Raw genomic sequence first — 19,745 nt, 5'->3', positions numbered from 1 at the left:
TTATTTGAATTGTGATGTTATAATTTGTATATTAAGTGAAAGCAGGTGAATAGAAGTGTTTCTTGATCATAACGACACACACACACACACACACACACACACACACACACACACACACACACACACACACACACACACACACACACACACACACACACACACACACACACACACACACACACACACACACACACACACACACACACACACACACACACACACACACACACACACACACACACACACACACACACACACACACACACACACACACACACACACACACACACACACCCCCCCCCCCCCCCCCCCCCCCCATTAGCCCACATTTCTCAGCACCTCCCTCTGTACAGTGAGAAAATGAAAAAGTACCTTGACTAATGGCTCACTGAGATCAAGGGGGAAGGAGTGTCCCAAGTATGGCCAGAAGGGGGATCATTTGATAGAAGAATATTAGATCTTGTGACAACACACTTGTTGGCTAAACACTGGGGAAAACAACTTCAAAACAGGCGGGAAGTGTTGGATCTTTGGAGGATGTTAGAAGAAACACCCCCTACAAGTAGCACAGAAGAAGAAGAGCCACCAGAGATGGCGCCGGGCCCCAGTAGTAGGGGGGGAGAAGCAGACGGTGGGGAACTCACGAAAACGGGTGATGGAGAGCTGACCAGACTCTACCCACTGCTAACTAGACCTGCCGAGGGGTACAGCGATCTATCATACGTGCCCCCACCAAGCACGCCCTTCTGCACCCGCAGCAGCAGCCCCACCTCCCTATTACCCTAGAGGATTATGCGGTCCCACATGTGCCCCACCAGTGAATCTTGCACGCCTAACTAATGACTTAGAAAGACAACTCACTACCACACAAATGGAATTAACATATGTGACCTTCTTCAGTTTGAACTTCAATTGCATACGGTAGCAATTGAGCTGACCGAAATGCCTTTTCAGGGGTGTCAAAGCCCAAGGGGTTACCCAGCAGTAGGGACCAGATTTTGTAATTAATGAGGTCCAAATTAATTGTGCATCGATTGTGAATGTCACTGCCTAAGTAGAAGGCCGAGGGGACATCTTGCACAACCCAACAATGATGCTCTATGCTTTTATCACCAAAGGACATTTTTAGCATTCACCTGCTAGGCAGGAGAGGTTTAGAATTGGGAGTTTCCAGGCCCATTTCCCACTTATCAATCAATCTAAATGTGTGAATGGTCTGATCTTTTGGGAATTTCCGAATAACGCTTCGCTGATGAAGCTCCTTCCATTATTCAGGCATACTCCGGTGAGAACATTCTCCCCCCCTCATTTATCTGAATGGGGAGGAACAGCTGTTCACCATTTTTCTGAATATCAGCCAAACTTTGAGCTGGCTTTTCATCATCTTGTATCATGGGGTTTGGGTTTTCAAATTGTGGATCAGTATAGAATTTTGAGTATTTCCTTCCAGTGTGGAATACCACTTAAAAATGGAACGGTTCCCATCACCAGTTTGTTCTCTGACAGCAGTTACCGTTATGTCGGGGACTCGATTGTTCCTAAAGTGGAACTCAATTTTTTTCAGACTGCTGCTCAACCATATGACATGTGCCATTTAGACTTACATAGCTGGTGCTCTGTTTTAATTTTTATTGTCCGGTTTGTCTGGGTCCAGCGGACCTTGTTCACACAGTGTATTAGGACTGGCAACCTCTGAAGGAGGTCATTCCCTAAGAGACAGGGTGTTCCCTATTGAGTAACGACTATAACTGGGTGTTTCACATTGTGTCGCCCAATTTTGATCTCCAGATCCGCAGTCCCCTCGACGGAAATGTCATTCCCGTTGAAGTGCTGGAGATGTCCAGGAAGAGGTGTGAGGGGAATTTGGTGACTCTCTCCCTTCCTGAATTGAGTTGCTCAAATGCCTTTTTGGACAGGAGGGTGGCTTGGGATCCTGTATCCACCAGCGCTGAAAATGCACACTGACCTTACACCCGGACAGGGGCATACAACCTACCTTCTTTCTCCTCCAGGGGGCAAAGGGAATGGGCATTTTGGGGCAGCTGGGTGGTTAACTTCTTTATTTTGAACTCCAACACTGTGTGACCTTGGGCAATTTTCTGTGCCGGAGTTCGGTAATCTGTAAACAAAATTTGGCACCCTTAGATTTTGGGTATTTAGGAATCGCCTTTTTCCCTGATTCTGTGCTTTCCCCTTTTTCCTGGGGACAGTCAACTGAACCAGTTTGGGGGAGGATACCCCATTTATTTCTGAGTTCTCGGCATGACCTTTCTGGGGTTGAGGGATAGGCCGTTCTAGGTCAATCCCCATACTTACCCAGTTTAAGTTAGGGTCTTTTAGGACCCACTTTTGTTTGGGAGGAACCCCCATCCTTGAAAGAGAAGACTTTCTTCCCAGTATCCTCCAGGGATTCTTCCCCTTCAAACTGGAGGATGTGGACTTCCTCCACAAAATGGGTCTTCTTGCTCACTTGGTTTCTCCTAAATACCCTCTGTTCCCTAGGTTGCAGTTTTCTGGGGGTAGGACATTTGGGTTCAGGTTCAGAGGTTTCCAGGGGCTTTTCACGGGTGAGGAAGAAAGCTTCCTCTAGGGCTTTGCATTCCCCTTCTCCCGAGCCTCCTCCTCTGGAACCTGTTGGTTGTCTGGGTTTTCTCTCTGACATAGCTCCAGGGTGCCAGACCCTGGGTACGAGCTGTTCTGAGCAGCCATGTTCATCTGAGGGTTCTGCTGACCCCTTAACATGAGACTCAGGTCTTGGGTCAAGCTCTGGACCTGGTGCTCCAGTTGTGACACCCTGTCTGGTTCATATGGAGTCTAGGATCAAATCTTTGCTGCTCTCGGGAAGAGTAACTGTCCCTTCTCCCGAGTAGCTTTGGTATGGACGGTTTCCCTGGTAGCCCTTCATTTGTGGTCTCCCTTCTCCCTGATTTGGTGGTCTAGAATCCTGAAAGCTGGGAGAGAGAGGGCCATTATTATGGAAGTTGGGATTCGGAGGGCACCCAAGGAAAAAAACTTAAATTGGAGGATGGCACATTACTGCCCTCCTGAGGGAAGTTTTGTGGGAAAGTTTGAGGGAAGTTGGGAGGAAATTTTCCTGGGGCCATACAAACCTGGTTGTATGTAGTCAGCAGAGTCAGATGACACATTTGTGGGGTACTCTGCCTGGCTACCACCCGCTTGGGACTGGTCAGAGGGTCTTCTCTGCCTCTGGTTTGGTTTGTTAACGGGAGTTGTATTTTTAGGCCACCCCATTTCTAGGTTTAAAATGGGGGTATTCTTCACCTCTGCCACCTTGGCATCAGCGGGGGTGTTGGTTGGTTTGGGATTTTTGGGGGAAATCTCATTTTCCACAGGCTTTTGGACCTCATAGATCCGGATAGCTTGCTCTAATACCCAGTCCAGGGTCCTTTCATTGTGGAAGTCCCTAACCAGTTGCATCATTATGTAATTAGGGAGTGCATGAAAATAGGTATTAATAAACTCCCTACTGTTTGTGTGCACCCGTCTAGCAGTTTGGGCAAATGCCGTGCTTCAACTCTTGGATAAACTCTTGGTGCCTGATCTTCTCTGTACTGCAGGTTGTAGGCCGCCTTGCATGCCTCCTGGAGGTTCCCGTGCACAGAGAAGTGTTTCAAGAGGGACGTCTTGTAGGTAGACCAGCTTGAATGATTCTGATCCTCCAGCCCAGCAAAGAAGCTGGAGTATTCTGGGGAGAATGTCCACTTGACAAACTCCATAGAATTATGGTCATTTTTGATGCCAAACAACATCATCATCTGGTCATATAGCTCCAGATGCTCCCAGATTAGTATTTGGCATTTTTATGGTAAAGGGTTATGAAACTTCTAATGGCTTTTATTTGTCGAAAGGGGTCTTTTACCGGAGTTCTCTTTTATTTGGCAGCCTTCTTTTTCCGCTGCACCTGAGTCCATTCACCCTCAGACTCAGAGCTGCTGCTATTTGTGATCCCATCGCTGTCCTCTAGGAGCTCCCTGATTCTTTCAGATTGGGAGTATCTCCCAGAATGACAGGGTCTAGTTTCTTCTCTGCTGTTGTATCGTGGGCTCTCTGGGTCACTTCCCTTGGACTCCCTCTTTCACACAGGGGAGTACTCATCAGACTCCTCCCTCCTTCCGGGGGTTGGTGGAGAACTCCCCCACCTCCATGAATGGATGGAGGTTCTCAGAATGCTCTTTTAGGGCCTAAGCTCAGACTCTTCTTTATCCGCAAAGTGGACTAGATGGTCCCTTTGTAGCTAATGTCTCTGCCAGTCTAACTCCCTGATCTTCTCTTCAGATACATTTGCCAAAATCCTTTAAAACCTAAGCAAGGAGGCACGTCCATCAATCTCTGATGGGGCTGGCCTTCCTGCTATGTCATGCTGGGCCTACTTAAGTCCAACTGCCTCCTATTACCTTATTCTTGTGAACTCACCGGCACAAAGTTAGCAGTGCCTTGCGCATGCCAGGTGGTGAATTGGCTTGAGACCCTTGGTACAGAGGGCATCACACCGTGATCAGGGGTTACCCTGCCACTCTCTAACTGTTCAGGGTTCCTCAAGTCCTGATTAAATCTAGCCCATTCTTTTTCTAACCTCTCGAATTTCTATTTCTCAGCCCCTATTTCTTGATAGTATGCAGATGCCTGAGCCTTGTGCTCCGCTATCAGGGCTTGACTGACTTCTATGACCTTCCCTTGTGCTACTACTTGGCTATGGAGCCCCCTGTTCTCCTCACACATGGCCTCACTTTCTTTCTGTAACTCTTGTAGGATCTGGGAATACTCTGACCTCTTTTGCAGGAGGCTAATCTCCTCACTCTGTGCAGTTTTCAACTGGCACACTTCCTGACACAGGGCATCTTTTTCCTGACACAGCCTACTATTCTGTTCACTGGGGTGATCTCTCTGATGTTTAATAGCGCCCAACTTCTGGTCAAACTCTGCATGGGAATGGACCTCTTTTATAACCCATTGATTATTCTCCTCCTCCAATTGCCTAATCTGTTTTTGATATGCACACAAGTCCTCTAAGCAGGCTCTATTGTATGTCACTTGTTGGTTCAATTTGAGTTGACTCTCCTTCCAGGAATCAACCCTTTCTTGGCACTTTTCTTTTAGTGAAGATAATTGGGATTATCATGTGGAAGTACATGTATGCAGTGAGGTGGGCCATTTTTATTTACTCATCGTTGGTGGTCTGCATATTTAAACAGTCTGTCAGGGCTTTATGTAACAGGCCTCTGTCTTGCCACACATCCATACTTATGGAGATCACCTGTTGCATCATACTAGATAGCCAGGCTCCATGTCCCCGCTCTGTCCATTACCCTTTAATGAATAATTTGGACAGGAGGTGCTGTCTAGCCATGTTAATTTCCACAGTGCTTATTGTGAAGAGTGTTCTTCCTTTGGTTATCTATGCAAGGGAAAAATCTCCACCCTGTTCCTTCCTAGTTTATTTTATGGTTACAATATTTTGTTTGTCCACACAGCTCTGACACCTAAGGTACTAGTTTGGCTGGTGCCTTCACAAGGTAACACGGCTTACTATCCACTAAATGTAACAATACTTCAATGGGATAGTCTGCTGTGCTACACTGTCATGGGAGGAAATACTGCTTAATCCCGGACTTGAGCCCCCAAGTTGTCACGATATATGATGCAGCACAAGCAAGTCAGGGACCTTTTTCCCCTGCACAGGGTGTGTGCACAATTAAAGTGCTTCTTTTTTTACAATCCCCAAATGGTTTTTAAGGAGGCCTCCAACATGTCTCGCACCAAACCTCCACCAGCACCCTTTGTCACAATAGACCAGGAACCAGGCTGGTGTGTTGTCAATTAATACTTTATTAATTTATTATTTTAATATTCAATCAGAACAAAAATATGACAGCAGCCACTAAAGTCGTGGCAACACAATGCACAGGTTTCTAGAACATACCCAGGTTAAGATAGAGTTCAATGCCACACCAAATTTGTGTTGTGAGAAGCAGAGGCATGGGGTGGGATTTTGCTTCTGTACCTGGAAATCTCACATTTAGATAAATACCCTTTCTCATCAGCCAGCATATTCAGACATTACACTTTTTTGTGAATCACATAAACTTTGTTTGATGACTGTGCAACGGGGCGAAGCTACAGAATTTTCTCGTTTACGTCCAAACTACCTTACTGGAAAATATGGCATTCGGTGGGTGGAGTACCTATCACCTGTTACACCTTTTCTCACATTTTTATGATTGTTATATTTATGCAGAGAACACAATGAATTTTTGTTTTATAACTTTTGATGGGTTGGTGTCACCAAAATTGTTTTGGACCCACCAGAAGCCACCCACTGACAGCTTTTCATAAATCTGAACATGAAAAATGTACGATTAATACTTCCCAAGTTATTCCAAAAATTGCATATCTGCTGTTGTGTGCATATTTCCTGTAAACAGAGATCTGGTTCTTAGTTCTGACGTCAAGAGGGACCCTTTTGTTCAGGTTAGCCTACAGCTTCAAAGGCTAATTGCTATGTTTATGACGGCCTGGGTGCTTTTGGTCCTAAAAACCTGAGGCTCCACAGAATTCCTCAGCTCATTCCCATGGTAACACAGCTTGGGAAAGCTGGTTTCACACCTGGGGTTCATTTCTAGGAATTGAAACTTAAGAGTTGTCTTTTCCCAGCATGTTACATTTGTTCCAACTTTAGCAAATGCACACAATCTAAACATGTGAACCCTTGCAACAGTACTTTCCTGCAAACAGTGATTACAGAAGGCAACATAATATATTTAAAGGCTTTAGCTATACATTTGAATACTTAAAGTGTTGATTTTGAAGACCCAATTGCAATGTTACTGGGTCAGTTTTAGCCGTGAAACCTTTCATGCTGTCGTAGTTCCACATTTCCTTTTAGATTCTGGTTACTTAAAAGATTCTCTGTGATGTGCTCATGATGAACAAACTTACATTTCCTTGATGGCATATCTTCTACACATTTTGAAAGGCATGTCTTTAATATAATGAGAGGGAAAAACTGATTTTTGAAGACAATCATTCTTGTTACAGTAAAAACCCCAGTCTGTTGTGCAGGCTTTGCACACATTTTGGCCCTTTCATTTACATGCTGGATGTCGCTGTTTTGCCAACATAGTCTCAGCCTCTCTGGATCGTTCGCAAAAGTGCCATGAGGCCTTCCCCTCATGTTTGGCTTGGAACATTTTTAGGCCTCATTAGGTTTAAATCCCTAAATTTGCTCCTTCGTGTTTGGGCACGGGCCTCATTTTGCACGTGCTCATGTGCAGGCCTTCTGCTCTGGCCTGTAATTATGGCATTTTCGGGCTATTTCACCCCACACAGTGACATATTGAATGGCCATATAGTGGCTAACCTGTGTGCTTGAACATCATTGTGGAGGGCGTTCCCTCCATCGAGGTGTGAGATTGGCAGGCCCTGGACCCTGGTTCTGAAATCCTTAGGTGGGAGGAAGGGTTTTGGCTGCCAGAAGAGTGCTAGTTTATACCAGGAGATTTTGACTTTTTACTTAATATGTTGCTGGAAGGAGAGCTTTCTATCAATAATGAAGCCGAGTTATTTGGCAAATGGAGTCAACTGAGGTATGAATCAATCAAGATGCATGCAATTCAGGCACCCTTGGATGTCCATCTTGTTTGATGGATGGCCTATAAGGACGAATCAAGAACAGGGGTGGAATTAAGGTACAATGATTGATATAAAATATCATTTATTAAAAGAATTTCATATTTAAAAGCCACCTAAGCTGACTCGTAGACTAGCAGCACACCATTGTATTCACAGTATCACATATAATTACATATAAAATACTTAGCATCACAAACTCACAATAATGTAACAAACATCAACATCATAAAGTGCAAAGGGACGATGAAGCGTTTGAGTGAGAGCTGGTACTATTTACTTGTTTGTGTCTTCTTGATTTTTTTGGTGCAAATTCCATTCTTTATTGATGCCTAAACTGCACAAGATTCACACAAATGTTTGTAGGAAAAAGAGTAGAAAATAAAAATAAAATGTCAGGATGTTCTCATCCGACCTTGATAAGTGTTTGGGGTTAAACGCCACCCTCGGAAGACGTAGAGGCATGTCAAGATTTCCATGACAAGGTTGGGCGCTGCTGGGATGCGATTCAAGTGGGGCATGGGTCAAAAATACGGTAGCTGCAGGATCATCTTCGTGCTGCTGGGAAAATAAAAACCACAGGGCTTTGGCTGGACACCCTGGGTGTTATCGTTCAGGTGTAGTGCAGTTACTCAGATGTGATGCCGATCGATGAGTCACCACCAGCCTCAGTAGCTGAGTTCTTAGCAGCCAGTGCCAAGTTGGTAGACTGTTGCCGCCTGCGCTGGAAATATGGTCTGTTTCGCTGTCACTCAGGGCATGCAGCTCCTTCTGGCTCCACTTTGATATCTCCGTCCCCTCCCTCTGTTATAGGCTTTTGAGGGGGACGTGGGCGGAATGGCCTGCGGAATCTTTGGCCGAAACAACATGGCTGCAGCCTCTCCTGACCAGGTTCTGCTGGTTGTTGATCTGGAACTGGCTGAGTTGTATCTTTAGGTTCCTCTGTCTGAGTACCCTCACATGATGCCGGTTGTTGTTGTTGCCTGTTTTGGGGCGTGGACCCTGCACAAACCGACAGCGGTAGAAGAATGGTGGTGGACGTCTCTGGTGGGTTCTCTGCTGCTGCTGCAAGGAGTCTTCAGCACGCTTGCCCTTACTGACCTGCTCAGAGGGGGCCCCTTCCCCGCCAGACACCCCCTGCTTGTCCAATCTGGGCTGGAGAAATCTGTGACAAAAACGGTGACTATTTGGTGCATGGCTGCTATTCTTGACTGGAACACCACCAGGCCCAGTCACATATGCTATCTCTGCACCCTTCTCTCCTTCAACAACATCAAATTCTACAACTTCGCCATCACCCACACTTCGCAGAAACTTCAGAGGATTGAACTTTTTGATGGCTGTCTGGTCCACGAAGTCACCTTCTTTGGTGTCATTCCTCTTCATGAATCCATAGCCGTTGCGGACCAGACAGTCATCAAAAAAGTTCAATGATTTTGTGGTGGTTCACTTTCAGGAATAGTTGTGTGTCATCAGCATTTTTGTGGAGGTGGAGCTGGTCACATGACCGGGGACGATCCTCGGAGCCTATTGGAAGAGCACAGCAAGAGAGGGAAAAACAATCTCTTGTAATCGCCCTTTGGCTGGAAAAGGTGGAGGGGCATAGCTGGTCGAGGGACAAGTGCCACTCCTCTGAGCCTGGTGGAAGAGTACCACATGGGTGAGAATAAAAACAAGTCTTTAAGCAGTCACCATTTGGCAGGAAAAGCTGGAGGAGGGACAGTTGGTCACATGGCCAGTGACACTCTTCTCAGCCTGGTGGAAGAGCACTGGGGAGAGAAAATAACCAAGCCTTAATTAGTTAATTAGTAATTAATCACTGCTTGTGGAAAAGGCTGGAAAAGGTGGAGCTTTTCGTGTCACCACCAAGACTCCTCTGAGCCTAGTGAAAGAGCACTGCAATAGGGAGTGGAGGGGGGGGGGAACAGCTCTTAAGTAGTCCCTTTGGTGGGGAAACCGGGCAGAAGCAGAGCTGGTCACATGACCAGAGACATTCCTCTGATACTGGTGTAAGATCATTTCAATTGGGAGAGAATAAAAGACTGCTTGGCGGGAAAAGCTAGAAGAGGTTGAGCTGCTCACATGACCAGGGACAATCGTCTGAGCTTGGTGGTAGAGCACTGCAACAGAGGAAAAATAATACCTTAAGTAGTCAACGATTGGTAGGAGAGGCTGGAGGAAGCTGATCTGGTCATGCTACGATCAACACTTCTCTGAGCCTGGTGTAGGAGCACTTCTAGGGAGGGGGAAAAACAGGCCCTTATGGAGTCACTGTTTAGAGGGAAAACATGGAGGATGCAGGGCTGTTTATATGACATGGGACACTCTGAGACTGGTGAAAGAGCATTGCAGGGGTGTGAAAAAAACCCAAACCCTTAAGTAGTCATAGTTTGATGAGAAAAGCTGAAGGAGATGAGTTAGTTTTGTGGGCAGGGACACTTCTATGATCCTGGTGGAAAAGCACTGCAAGAGAGGGGGAAAAAACAAAGCACTTATATAGTCACCATTTGCCTGGAAAAGCTGGAGAAGGTGAAGCTGGTCATGTGGCCAAGGACACTCCTTTGAACCTGAGCTGGACACATGGCCTTGGGCACTCGTCTGCTCCTGGTGGAAGAGTACTGCAATAGAGAGAATAAAAATACCCAGGCCAGCAAGTAGTCACCGTTTTGTGGATAAAGCTGGAAGAGGCAAAGCTGGTTACATTACCAAGGGAACTCCTCTGAGGTTAGTGGAAGAATGCTGCCATGTAGAGAAAATACAAGCCCATATGTATTCACTGTTCTTTAGGAGAAGCAGGAGGAGGTGGTGCTGGTCACATGACCAGGGAAACCCCTCTGAGTCGGGTCGAAGATCACTTCAAGAGTGGGGAAAAAATAAGCCCTTAAAGAGTCACTATTTGGTGGGAAAAGCTGGAGGAGACAGAGTTGAACATGTGGCCAAGGACACTTCTCTGACGATGAAAGAGCACTGTAGGGAGGGGGGGGTAAAGGCAAAGGCGAAACCCCGCCATTATGGGGGTGCCGGGTTGGGTGAGCAGGGTGCGGCCACAGGAAAAGGAGCAGGTGGATGCCTGTGCAAACCAGCCTCCCAGCGGGGGGCCGGTGGGGTGGTTTTCGCAGGCTGAGCTGGGGGGGGTGGGCACAGTGGCGCCAGTCTTGGGGCATATATACAGCCACTGAAGGATGAGGAGAGCATACGTCTCTGCTTTGTCCTGCCTGACTGTTGTAGCTGTGCCTGCGCCACTGCCTGGAACCCTTACCTGGAAGCCATCTCGGTGTCCTCGCCCCTGCCGGCCGAGTATGCAAAAACCAACCCACTGAACCCCTTCTGGGGGGCCTGTTTGCAGAGGCATCCGCCTGCTGCTTCTTCCCTGGCCAGCTCCTACCTGCCCAACCCGGCACCCCCGTAATGGCAGGGTTGCTCCTTTTTGGGCGGATCAAGGTGACATGCCTAGGCGAAGAGTCAACAAACGTGACACACATCTCTTTTTGGATGCCAAACCGGCCACATTTTTTATCTCACAGTAAACCATAAATGCACAAAAATGTGACGTTACATATAATACAGGTTCGGAGAACCACAAAAGTTCACCCCCAGTTGGGAGACCTATCTCTACTCTCTGGGGTAGACAGAAAGTATATTTGCAAAAAGAAAGAATAGGGACTAACAAATTTAAATCCTTACAGTGACTAACTTATCTTCCTTCTTACTGCTCAGACCCGAAAAAATTGACCCAGTAGTCGAAACCTAAAATCGCATATAATACATCATATGATATCCATAAACATCACTTCCTACAGGCAAGTGGTACAGGGGAACCATGGCAGTACGCCCCCGCTGGGGGCGTCAAAGGGTGGGGAGTCCCTGTCCCCTCTCCACCATGCCCTACACGGAAGGTGTCACCGGGAGGCAATCCACCTTTCTTACCAGGCCAGCTGCCCCCCAGTCCCACCGCCTCTCCCCCGCCAGAAGCCTGGCGTCGCTGTGCCCCATTCTGGCTCTAGAGGCCCCAGGAAAGGGAGCTCAATGTCCTCATGGTCTTCCCCTACACCACCAACCCCATCCCCTACCATAAGCAGGGTGGGTGGGATGGAAAAAAGGACTCTGAGGTGGCTTCCAGGCGGTGGCCTTTGTCCAGTGCCATTTGCCAGTTGCCACGACTTGGGCCCACTTACCATGGGCTTTGGCCCTGGACTGTGAGCATGGCCTTTGGCCATTCCCACTGTCTATTTTAATACAGTGGGTTTCTTCAAGTCCACTCATCCTGGCCTTCAACCTTTGGCTGTGGCTGCTGCACATATTGCACCAATAGGTTTATTTGGGGCAGAGGAGTTGCTAGGGATTGCTGAAGGGGCTATAGCCCCGGGTATTTTGGTTGTAGCCCCGGATAGAAGCTCAGGGGCTACAACGAAAAGGCTAGCTAGCTCTGTGTCCTGACAGTCCCGGCATTAGCGTATCTCCTGATCTTTTCCAGGCCTAGCAACAGCCCTGCTTTCGGGCCAACCGGCCAGGGCCACAGGCACAAAGACGCATATCACCCTTCCTAGTAGATGCGATCACAACAAATATCCCCCCATTTATTTTTTGTCCTTCAGTTGTTATTCCCCTGATAATTTGCGGTAATCGCACTTTAACTACTGCGATAACACCCAGTTTTAATCTGTGATATATTTTAATGTAATGCGAAAAAACTTTGAGCCGTGACTGGCTCCCAGGACCACACCTAACTCCCCAAATCCCCATGATGCCCTCTTTTCTCCACCCCACCTCTAGCCTGATGCGAGTTCATCCTTTTTCCAACTCCAAATAGTTTTTTTCACTTTTTGTTTTTTCATTATCGCTGCAATTATCGTGATAATCGCTAGCATCAAGCAAAACAAAATAGCGGCTTTTTCATTTCGGAAAAGCCTCCGCTGCAAAGCACCATGGGAAATATAGCTATAATTTTGAGAGAGGTGGGCACCCCTTCCCCCATCAAATATTTTTTTTAAAGTACTGGATGGAGTTATCCCAGACCCCTCCCGGAAATTGAGTCAACTCTTCGTGCTCAAGTTGTTTCTTATTTAGTCCAATTCCATTCATTGCTTTTTGCCCTGCACTGCACAGAAATTTTGACTTTTGCTCTATGGGAAAATGAAAGGGAGTAGTCTGAAAACAGTGTTTTTTTGCTTTCCTAATACATTTTAAATTTTTTAACAAATGTTTCCCAAAATGTCCAGCCTGGGAGGGGGAAGAGAGGCGAGGGGCCCAGGACAAACTTTGTTTGCAAAATATCAGCCAAATCCGTCCTAAAAGTCAAACGTTATTAGCAATTCTATTTTCGGAGTTTCTATGGATCATGCTACTCACCTTAACAATAGTGTGTCGACCTTCGCACTCTGGGATACTTTGACCCACTAAGCAGAATTCCCATCCATAACCAAGCTGCACTTCAGCAGTTAACAGCAACATGGCTGCACTGGCTCCTTTGAGCACCAATGCCTCGCATCAAAACTGCATTTTGCAGCTACAAAAGGATGGCTGCACTGTTTTGCCAAGCACCTTTGGGCAAGTTGGAACAGGGAGCACACTGAGAAAGGCTGCCAGGGTGTGTTCTGGTGTGTACTATAGAAGCAGAGTGAAAAAGCAGCGCTGCTTTGCTTCTAGCCCAAAGTTTCCCATTGAAAAGGGGAAATATTTTACACTTAAAATGATGCTGCTCTGATGCTCTTTTCATCTGTTCTACATTTATCTGCTTTTATCAATGAGGCCCTGAAATGCCTATCCATATTCGGATTGTGCTCCGACAGAAGAGGGCATTATCCCTGAATGCTGTGTCGGACCAATTCCAGGAAATCAACAGAAGCTTTACTTTCAGCTGCATGGAAAAACGCTTGGCTTTTGGGCTACAAAATGTCAAAAATCACTGCTCCAAAAGAAGCCCTAGCTCTAAGGGCATATGTCAATTTCAGTGGACCTGTGTCTAAAACAGATTGCTGTATAAGTGAAACTGACTAGGGCTGCAAAACAATGTTGGGAAGTCAGAAGGAAGAGAAAACCTTTTGAAATGGTCAGCCCAGCAGACTTCCCCATTTGTTAAAATGCGCTTTTGCAAATAAGGAAAAATGCCCGTTTTAAAAGTGTAATGTTGAAAGAAGGCCCTGTCTTGGCCTAGCAATGTAAAGGTGGTTTCGCTGGGAAACACAAATGGGATGTTTCATTTCAACAGGCTTGCTGCTGATCCAGAATAAAATAAAATAAAATAAAATAAATAAAGGCATTGGCTATACTGGAAAATTAGCCAAACAGTGTTCTACTATGGCTCAAGGGACCATTGGGGGCTGGGGGCTTCCCCCAACAGGAGCCACAAAGGATTTCTGGGACACCTACATATTAACTGTTGACTTGAAAACTTTGAATGGACCAAGAAAAAGAAATATCGCATGCTTGTCAGACTTCTGTCTGGGCTGTAGCTTGAGACAATAGATCTGGGACACCTACGTGCGACTTCTGGAAGTGACAACCACCAATCACTCAAACTGGGGAAACTCCAGGGCAGCCTTGGGCTAAACTGACATTTGGTGGTAGCCTGATCAAATTAACAGGGTAATTCATAGAAATTCGCACAAAAGTGGCGCACGCGACTGGCGCACAGCGTGCCCGTGTGAATGTCTGCGCCAGCCGCGTGCGCTAAAATCGATTTCCGCGCACAGCGTATTCATGGATTTTCGCATCCAAAACCAGCCGTGGCGCAGCGACCCTGCAGCAGCGCCAGTTACGCCCCCAAGAACGCCCTCGCGCAAGGAAAAGCCTTCAAAATCCCCAAATAATCGCAAAGGGCTGTGCTAACCTTGGACCAGTTCACAGGGCTGGCAAACAGCAAACGCCAAGCGGGGAACGTGTATTTCAGTGGTTCGCGGGAAGTTCCACACGAGATTGTCCTGTGTACGCGTGCATCAGGGGTGCGCGGGAAGTATCACATGTGATTCCAGCAGGGTACGTGTATTACAGAGGTGAGCGTGAAGTTCCACACACGATTCCAGCAGGGTACGTGTATTTCAGGGGTGCGCTGGAATTTCCACACGCGATTGGCCCTGTGCGAGCAGGGTACGTGTATTTCAGGGGTGCGTGGGAAGTTCCACACGCGATTTCAGCAGGGTACGTGTATTTCAGGGGTGCGCGGGAAGTTCCACACGCGATTGGCCCTGTGCGAGCAGGGTATGTGTATTCCAGGGGTGCGCGGGAAGTTCCACACGCGATTTCAGCAGGGTACGTGTATTTCAGGGGTGCGCGGGAAGTTCCACACGCGATTGGCCCCGTGCGAGCAGGGTACGTGTATTTCAGGGGTGCGCGGGAAGTTCCACACGCGATTGGCCCCGTGCGAGCAGGGTACGTGTATTTCAGGGGTGCGCGGGAAGTTCCACACGCGATTTCAGCAGGGTACGTGTATTTCAGGGGTGCGCGGGAAGTTCCACACGCGATTTCAGCAGGGTACGTGTATTTCAGGGGTGCGCGGGAATTTCCACACGCGATTGGCCCTGTGCGAGCAGGGTACGTGTATTTCAGGGGTGCGCGGGAAGTTCCACACGCGATTGGCCCCGTGCAAGCAGGGTACGTGTATTCCAGGGGTGCGCGTGAAGTTCCACATGCGATTTCAACAGGGTACGTGTATTGCAGGGGTGCGCGGGAAGTTCCACACGCGATTGGCCCTGTGCGAGCAGGGTACGTGTATTTCAGGGGTGCGCAGGAAGTTCCACACGCGATTTCAGCAGGGTACGTGTATTTCAGGGGTGTGCGGGAAGTTCCACACGCGATTTCAGCAGGGTACGTGTATTTCAGGGGTGCGCGGGAATTTCCACACGCGATTGGCCCCGTGCGAGCAGGCTACGTGTATTTCAGAGGTGCGCGGGAAGTTCCACACGCGATTGGCCCTGTGCGAGCAGGGTACGTGTATTCCAGGGGTGCGTGTGAAGTTCCACACGCGATTTCAGCAGGGTACGTGTATTGCAGGGGTGCGCGGGAAGTTCCACACGCGATTGGCCTCGTGCGAGCAGGGTACGTGTATTTCAGGGGTGCGCGGGAAGTTCCACATGCGATTTCAGCAGGGTATGTGTATTTCAGGGGTGCGCGGGAAGTTCCACACGCGATTTCAGCAGGGTACGTGTATTTCAGGGGTGCGCGGGATGTTCCACACACGATTGGCCCCGTGCGAGCAGGGTACGTGTATTCCAGGGGTGCGCGGGAAGTTCCACACGCTATTTCAGCAGGGTATGTGTATTTCAGGGGTGCGCGGGAAGTTCCACACACGATTGGCCCCGTGCGAGCAGGGTACGTGTATTTCAGGGGTGCGCGCGAAGTTCCACACGCAATTGGCCCCATGCGAACAGGGTACGTGTATTTCAGGGGTGCGCGGGAAGTTCCACACGCGATTTCAGCAGGGTATGTGTATTTCAGGGGTGCGCGGGAAGTTCCACACGCGTATTTCAGGGGTGCGTGGGAAGTTCCACACGCGATTTCAGCAGGGTACGTGTATTTCAGGGGTGCGTGGGAAGTTCCACACGCGATTTCAGCAGGGTAAGTGTATTTCAGGGGTGCGCGGTAATTTCCACACGCGATCGGCCCTGTGCGAGCAGGGTACGTGTATTTCAGGGGTGCGCAGGAAGTTCCACACGCGATTGGCCCCATGCAAGCAGGGTACGTGTATTCCAGGGGTGCGAGTGAAGTTCCACACGCGATTTCAGCAGGGTACGTGTATTGCAGGGGTGCGCAGGAAGTTCCACACGCGATTGGCCCTGTGCGAGCAGGGTACGTGTATTTCAGGGGTGCGCGGGAAGTTCCACACGCGATTTCAGCAGGGTACGTGTATTTTAGGGGTGCGCGGGAAGCTCCACAAGCGATTTCAGCAGGGTACGTGTATTTCAGGGGTGCACGGGAAGTTCCACACACGATTTCAGCAGGGTACGTGTATTTCAGGGGTTCTGGGGAGTACTACACGTGAATCGGCCGTGTGGGTCCTCCCAGGTGTTCGCTCTACAACCTCCACGGCCCCTGCAGGCAGCTCACACCACGGGGGACTACCCTGCACCCCTGCTCATGTCCCGCAGGCAGCCCATCCACCATGGGCATGCCCCCCAGCCAACCCACATGTCACCTTGCACTACTGATCAACAATGCGTGTCTCCCAGCACCCCCACCCCCCAGCAGTCAGGGGCACCCTCCACCAGGCCCCCACTCATGTCTCCCACCACCCCCACCCCCAGCCACCAGGGGCAGCCTCCACCAGGCCCCCACTCATGTCTCCCACCACCCCCAGCCACCAGGGGCAGCCTCCACCAGGCCCCCACTCATGTCTCCCACCACCCCTACCCCCCAGCCACCAGGGGCAGCCTCCACCAGGCCCCCACTCATGTCTCCTACCACCCCCACCCCCCAGCAGTGCAGGGCAGCCTCCACCAGGCCCCCACTCATGTCTCCCACCCCCACCCCCAGCAGTGCAGGGGCAGCCTCCACCAGGCCCCCACTCATGTCTCCCACTACCCCCACGCCCCAGCAGTGCAGGGGCAGCCTCCACCAGGCCCCCACTCATGTCCCCTATTACCCCCACCCCCCAGCCACCAGGGGCAGCCTCCACCAGGCCCCCACTCATGTCTCCCACCACCCCCACCCCCTCCGCAGTGCAGGGGCAGCCTCCACCAGGCCCCCACTCATGTCTCCCACCACCCCCACCCCCCAGCACTGTGGGGCACCTGCCAGCAGGCCCCCACTCATGTCCAACTCATGTTCCCCTGCACCCCACCCCCCAGCACTGTGGGGCACCTGCCAGCTGGCCCCCACTCATGTCCAACTCATGTTCCCCTGCACCCCCACCCCCCAGCACTGTGGGGCACCTGCCAGCAGGTCCCCACTCATGTCCAACTCATGTTCCCCAGCCAACATGTCATCACAATCTAGATCCCCGGTCCCTATGGTCAGCCTCCAAATGCAAAACACCCACCCGAGTATTGCATCCACCCACTCAGAAATGGCAATAACATGATAGAACTGCAATTGCAAGTTTGGAAACGAACACATGTCCCTCACATACACCCAATGGGTGTCAGTGAATCTCAAAACCCATATCATGATATGCATGAAACCAATGAGATGATACTACACATTGAAGTTTGATCAAAAAATATGTATTAAAGAAAACATGAATTGAATCAAAAATAAACTAACAGAAATGGGAATGTAAAAAAAGTAAAAAGAAGCATGTCCATGAAAAAATGCAAAACCAAAAATCAGAATCCAAAGGAATGGTGTCCAAAGTCACAGTCCAGAAAAGAAAATCCAATGGGAAATTATAATTGAAAGCCATTGCTCCATGGGTAAATTGTAAAAAGAAAAGAAAATCCAACAGTGAACTATGTACAGGTGAACAAGCCAGGGTCCATGATCCCAACAAAAGAAATGAAACATATCTAACAACACTACCTAATAAAAAATAACTATATACAAAAATGTGGCCCATTGTCCAAAAGGTCCAAAGAAAATGCAAAAACAAAGGAAACCTAACACTAACTACATAACTATTTACATGGGCAGCGGGCTAGTCCAACGGCTCACTGGATGTTGTCATGGGCCAGGGCATCATCGAACTCCTGTTCAATGGCTTAGAGGCGGGCATGTTCCCTGGCCCCGAGGTCTCGCAGGGATAAAGCAGTGTCCAGCTCCAACTCCCTGCGAAGACCCTCGAGGCACTCTGCCCGCCTCAGCGCCCTCCGCATGGAGTTCTGCGCCCTGACCATTGTGAGCCATTCCTCCTCTGCCGCTCCGCACCTATCTGCTGGCCCAACCGCTCCCACACGGAAGCCACTCCCATTCCAGGGTTCTCCTGCCCTCCGGCCGATGCCTGCACCCCTGATGTTGATAGCCCGAGCCATGATGCCTCCCACATCGAGCCTGCCGCTGCCTCCGACGCAACTGCCTCTGCAAGCACGACGGCATCCAGGCTGATGGTATCCACCGACGCCGTCGTGCACGTGCCTTGCCCGATGATGCCATCACATCCTCCATCTGCTGGAGTCCAGTTGCTGGTGTGTCCACCCCTGCTGGACCTCCGACTCCCGACTGTGGCAGGGATGGGATCCCCACCGAGCCAGCTGCATTGGTCGGGGCAGGTCCACAGGGGGCCCTGGTGGCCTCTGGGCCGGAAGACGGCATGGAGAACGACTGGTGCATAGTCTCCACAGAGGAGGAGAGGGTCGCCAGATTGGCCGACACATGTAGGAAACCCCCGACCATGGCCGTTCCCAACTGGGCCACGTGGGCACAGTGCTCTCTGTGATGACGTGCATGCTCCTCCCGGGAAGCACGCACCTCATCACGAATTGCACCTGTGCGCAACGCAACACCAATCAGGACCTTCTCCATAGGGCCAGGGGTCCCCTCGTACGCAGGTGGAGGGGAGTCAGATGACATGGACATCCCCCCTACCTGCGGACGGGCCTGGGATGGGGCATCCCTGCTGGTGCATGGTGGTGCAGTCACAGTGTCAGGGCCAGTGACATGCACAGGCCCCTCCACGGCGACCTGTGCTGCCTCCTGCCCCTGCCCCTGGACTGCAACACTTGCACCAGCAGGGATGCCCCCACCAGGCCCCATGTGCGCCTCAGTAGCGGCCTCCTCCTCCTCTGTGGAAACCACCAACCTGGATGGCTCCACCCCGTCTTCCGCCTTTGCAAGCCCCTGTGGGGGCTCACCCAACCCTTCCGCTGCAGCCGTGGGGGCATCCCCGCCGCTTTGCTCCACAGAGCCATCTCCGCCCTCTTCTTCACGTGGCGCTGTGTAGAGGGAGACATAGAACACAAGCATCAGGGTACTGTACAATGGTCCCCTAGACGGAAGCAATAGCAGATGAGTGGCAGTGTCAAAGATCACTTCCATCATGTCCCTCCACAACACATGGCTCAGTGCAGGTAAAACACATGCGGTAACAGGCATGGCGCATGCTATGGACATTAGCATACATGTCCAAGTGATTCTTGAAACATACACTGTTGTTTTGGAACTCACATGCATCATGTGCCATGCCTATCACATGCACACACTTCACCCTATTTTCATCCATCTGGCCTCGT

At 49.7% G+C, this 19,745-nt stretch overlaps 1 pseudogene; it reads right to left on the bottom strand.

Annotated features, from left to right (window-relative positions):
• Window positions 1-8,275: 8,275 nt before the first annotated feature.
• On the bottom strand, window positions 8,276-9,081 carry LOC138568802 (Y-box-binding protein 2-B-like; annotated as a pseudogene).
• Between the last annotated feature and the right edge of the window lie 10,664 nt (window positions 9,082-19,745).

The sequence above is a fragment of the Ambystoma mexicanum genome, chromosome 2q (genome assembly GCF_040938575.1).
Source record: "Ambystoma mexicanum isolate Mex_15411 chromosome 2q, UKY_AmexF1_1, whole genome shotgun sequence".
Lineage (NCBI taxonomy): Eukaryota > Metazoa > Chordata > Amphibia > Caudata > Ambystomatidae > Ambystoma > Ambystoma mexicanum.
The sequence above is the reverse complement of the archived record's forward strand: the minus strand, read 5'-3'. Positions and strand labels throughout refer to the sequence as shown.